Below are 5,389 nucleotides of genomic sequence, written 5' to 3'. Positions count from 1 at the left end.
ACCTTCTTTCTTTTTTGCATATGAATTATGACCTTTTAACTATAATGTAAAATTTTCCTTTAATCTTAAAATATAATAAAAACCCATTAATATTTAAAAATATACAAAACTCCATCAAATTAGTATTATATATATAAATATGTGTGTGTAAGGGCGAGTTTTGGATCCTAAGCCCAAAAGAGAAAAGGATTAAGGCTCAAACAACCCAATACAATGAATTTGTAGAGAATAGACAGAAAACTAGGCTTTAATAGCTTGGACAATACTCATAGTGGATTAAAGATGATAAGAAAACAAAGACAAACAAGTTTTGTGCAAGGAAATTCTTCCTCGGCAAAGTCTGAAGAGAGTAGTTCTTGAATATATATTCTTCTTAAGCTTGATTACAATTCTAGTTCGTAGTGCTCTAGTCTTTTTTCTTTATAGATTCTTTGATCCACCCCTTGTAATTGGGGTCTTTCTTCTTTATATTACCATGTTTGCCTCATCTCAACTCTCCATGTGTAGGTCAAGTTGCTGGCTTTTATCCTTATCCATCAACACCTTCTTGAAATCTTTGGGAATAGCTGTAAGGCTGAATATCACTATTTAGGTATCACCTCTACATTAATGCGGTCAAAGAGTTAGCTGTAGAGCTTTTAATGCGGTGATGAAATCTTTCTCTTAGATATTTCTTAACTTCCCTCTGTCCTATTCCCTCTTGATATTTATCCTTACCAGTAGAATCATCTGAGGCGTAGCTCCTGACGGCAGACCAAACCCTCTAATTTCTACTCTGCTTAGCTGAGGAGAAATGCATTTCTCCTCGGACAACCTTACCAAACCTTTATGGCCAGAATCCTCTCATAACTCGCCGATTGGTACCTTTCCATTAAAGCCTACCTGTCATTAGACTACTAAATGTCCTTGGACAAGACTCACGGCCCAGTATACACTCCTAGGCCTTCACCCCTACATATATATATATATATATATATATATATATATATTGTAAGTACTATAATTTTGATGGCCTAAGCCCACAAAGAATAGTGACACTCCTCCGTTCAAACTAAGCCCAAAACAATAGAATTTGTATAAAGAGTGGGAAAATGACTTCGGTGTAAATTAAATTAAGTTTAGAATTGTGGCCGAAGATCCAGATATGCACGGAACAAAATGATTCCAAAGAGTGATTAAGATTAATGTAGTCTTCGGATCAATCCGAGGAGGAGTTTTTATACAAAAATTTTATACAAGCTCTCTTTTAGGCTCTCTACCACTGTTCTAGTTCTTATCTTCTTAAATGTGCTTTTTTCCTAAAAAATCCCAATCCCTTTAGTTGGGGAGTTCCCCTCCCTTATATACTTTTCTTTTTCTTGCATCTTAGCCCTCCACTTGTGCACTTGCAGGCTTTCCTTAAGACATGTAACCTTTTTCAAAAAATATCTTTCCAATGCCTTGGCCCTTTCCTGGAAGGCTACTTCTCCTACTCGGCCACTCTTGTGATATTGTGCACCTTTCCTGTCCTCTTCTCGAGTCAGAGGTGCTTTACAAATGAATTAGTGAAAATACTACTCCTTATTCTCCTCGGTCCTCGGCCTCCCCACAAATACACACACACACACACACACACACACACATATATATATATATATCACTTCTTGTATAGTATCCCATAACATCAATAACATATTTGATGCATCACTTAAATCCTCTCAAGCAAACATGAAGTTCTAGGTTCCTCTATAATACATACCTTTTGGCATTGATTTGAAATAATTTTGAAGCAAGTACAATTCCATATGGGCTACGGTTCAAGAAAAATTTTTGTAAACTTGGCCATACATGCATATAAGTCATTACATGGAATCAATTGTATGTAGCCTTAAAGAGAAGTACAACAACGTACAGTTTTAAAGTAATAGCTATTGAACCACCCAAAGACTAATTAAAGAATCTTTCTTTCACTTTGCCATGATCCTTTCCAATAACCAGAGAGAAGACAAATATATACGTAACATGAAGACGTTTTTTTACTTATCAAAAAATATGAAGCATTTCTAGGAAGATAAACCAGCATATCTTATCAAGTAGGGAAATTGAATAGAAATAGATGTCTTTGGTGTTGATTCTCAGAAAAAAAAAAAGGAAAAAAAAAAAAAAAAAGAAAAAAAGATGTCTTTGGTGTTTGGTAATTATTATGGGTATAAACATAACAGCTAAAGACAATTAATGTGGCTAAATATATATATATATATTTATAATTTATATAAATAATTTATATATATATATATTATTAATTTNCAGATAAGCCCAAGTGAAAAGAGAGGGATGCTGGAGCCCACGAGCAAGGACACCAGTGGCCATATTAAGCCACTGGGGAAAGAAAGGAACGACAGGCCTGAAAAGAGGCCTAGCAGGAACAAATTGCCACGACAAGAAAGGCCAAACAACATGGTGGGAAAGGAATTGGATTGAAAAGGAACACAAGGCCCAGTGCTCGGCAAAGCCTAGGCCTTATGGGGACAGGAAATCAGAGTAGCAATTGGCGGAAAGCCAGGAACGGACAATAGGCGATGCAAGCAACGTCTCTAGCCCACGGCAGATGCATGAACGGCAGGCAGCCTTCAGACATAAACCACGCGCAAGGCCCAGACACCACCAGCCTGTACCCAGCCAATATAGGGCATGGTAGGGTCATGGGTCAAAGGTAAGAGGGCATTGTTTGGAGGTGGGGAGAGGGGAAGACCTGTTTTGAGGTCCCTACTCAGACTCTTTTAGGGAATACGTCTTGCTGGGATGGCATATCACCCAAAAGAGGCAAGGCTGAGTGGGGACCAATAGGTGCATGCCATGAGGGATAGGAGAGAGAAACATCATTGCGGCAGGACAAGGTGCCGCAGCGGACTAATAGACAAAACGTTGTCTGTGTCTGTAGCAGAGGGGCTCGCAGACAGCAGTAAGGGTCTGCGAGTGCGCCCAGACCAGACGAAAAACGGTTAGAGGGTAGAATAGTAAAGAATCAATCTCGGCAGGTTCTATAAAAGGGCGCCTCTGCCATGTGCAAAAACAACTAGAGTCAGGAGGGCAATACTATGCAACTTAAAAAAGGAATACTCTGTAACTTGCTTAGAAAAACAGAGGAAGATAATACTAAAAACGATCAAAGTGGAAAATCACTAAGAAAGGACTAGGAAAGAAAGAGCGAAAGAGAGAAAAAACGAGAGATAAGAGAAGCATTTTTTTTTTTTTTTGAGGAAGGAGAAGCTAAATGCTTGGTTAACCATTATTCATCAAATCCAAATTGACACCATAGGAGAAGAGCAAAAATAAAAGCTAATCCAGTGTTTTTAAATCTATCACTTGAATAGTCGTTGGAAGGTAATGGTTAGGAAAATTAAGAGTCAAATAACAAATTAAGAATTAGTGCTAATCAATAAATTTTAAAATATTTATTTCATTCAAATTTGTAAATTACTATTGACGCATGGTAAACATATTGATATGTACAAATAATTGTTTGACACATGACATTGTTTGTCCATATAATACAAATAAATGTAGGAAGTCATCACATGTCATCAAAGTATAGATTGAGAGAGAAACATGTGTCATTACTATTTGTGTCCACTAGTTGTGGGATCCAACTTTTATAGTATACTAGTAAGTTATCTATGTAATGCACGGATAATATTGTAATGTTTTGTGTAAAATGGTTTTGGAGAATGTTGTATATATATTATAGCATAATTGTACAAATAATTGTTTGACACATGACATTGTTTGTCCATATAATACAAATAAATATAGGAAGTCATCACATGTCACCGAAGTATAGATTGAGAAAGAAACATGTGTCATTACTGTTTGTGTCCACCAGTTGTGGGATCCAACTTTTATAATATACTAGTAAGTTATATATGTGATGCACGGATAATATTGTAATATTTTGTGTAAGATGGTTTTGGAGAATGTTGTATATATTATAGCATAATTATTATAGAATTTTATTAGTAATGAGTTTATCATAAAAAAGTAACAATTATTGATCGCATGCACATATCCATTATAATTATTCAATTGAAGCAATGAAAAAAAAAACTTTTGATATAAATTATAGAATAAAAGTTAATATAGAATGTGTCTTTCTCTTTCTTCTTAATTCTAAAACAAAATACACATCCCAAACACCCACGATTAATCATATTATTTACAAAACTCACAAATCCACAACGTTTGACCTTGACATCGAAATTGTAATCGCCATTGTCACTTAATATAAAATGCAAGCCCTCCTTCCTTGGCTCTAGCCAACACAAATGGGATAGGATTAGATGAAATAACAATGTTAGAATTAGGTAGGTGTTGCCAAAAAATTGAAAGTAGACGACATCATTTCTTGTTTATGTGTATTTGATATGGGATAACATATAGGGCCATGGGTAGGTATATATAAAGGGGTAGAAGTGTGAGAGGTGAAAATAGTGAATTAAAATGTAAAAAGTTTTGTGCGTATGTATGAAAGATGAAATGTCTTGAAATATTGAACTAAAAGATATAAAGAATATTTATTTTTTTAATTAGAAAAGTCTTAAAACATTGAACAAAAACAAAAAGGAAATAATTAATTTGTTTTTATCTTTTATGTGACTTAAGAGTATTTCAATTCTCTTCATAAAGTGCACCACATGATAAAATCTCATGCTCTTCAATATGAGGTCTCTATTTTTACATATATTAATTATAGATAGATAGATGTTTTCCCATCCCTTTGTACTAGAGTTTTCAATGGCACTCAAATGTGTGTTATAAGGGCTACTTCATTTAATTTGTTCTTTTTTGGTTCTTGGGTTTTCTATTGTTTGTGCCTTCATAATCCCAGATAAGCTAAAAAGCCTAAATGGTTGGTGCTTAGATTGATTCATGGGAGGCCAAAAGTAGCACTGGAAGTTTCGCTGATTAACGCCTTTTATTTTTTAAACACAAGGTGTTTTCTTAGTAACTCGCCATACATATTGATTTTCCTTCTTCATTTTTTGGGAAAAAAAAAAAAAAAAAAAAAAAACATATTGTACAGGGCATTAAAAAAAATTATAAAGTGTGTAAATTGTTTTTTGTTTCTTTCTTTCTATGAAGACCCACTCTTTTCTTCATGGGTATGATGATTTTCAAATTCCTTATTTTTTTTCAATGTTTTGGTTAAAGCCTTATATGCGTCTGATATATAGGTTTCATAGTTCCGCTTTCCAAAAAAAAAAGGTCTCATAGTTGTGTGAATACCAAATGATAAATGCATATTTTGAATGCATAAGACAATTATTAGTTGTAAATTGACTCTCATAATGCACTGGTATAATTTTAAGAGTCACGTTCGCAAGTGTCCTTAGGGCAATTATTAACAAACCAT

General features: G+C 34.5%; 1 non-coding gene across 1 annotated transcript; it reads left to right on the top strand.

Annotated features, from left to right (window-relative positions):
• Window positions 1-4,857: 4,857 nt before the first annotated feature.
• On the top strand, window positions 4,858-4,998 carry LOC112032525 (small nucleolar RNA snoR83). Its single transcript, XR_002885104.1, has one exon. It is a non-coding gene; the product is annotated as a small nucleolar RNA snoR83 (small nucleolar RNA).
• The last annotated feature ends 391 nt before the right edge of the window (window positions 4,999-5,389 follow it).

The sequence above is a fragment of the Quercus suber genome, unplaced genomic scaffold (assembly GCF_002906115.3).
Source record: "Quercus suber isolate HL8 unplaced genomic scaffold, Cork oak 2.0 scaffold_400, whole genome shotgun sequence".
Lineage (NCBI taxonomy): Eukaryota > Viridiplantae > Streptophyta > Magnoliopsida > Fagales > Fagaceae > Quercus > Quercus suber.
Note: the sequence above shows the minus strand (reverse complement) of the source record. Positions and strands in the feature narration are given on the sequence as shown.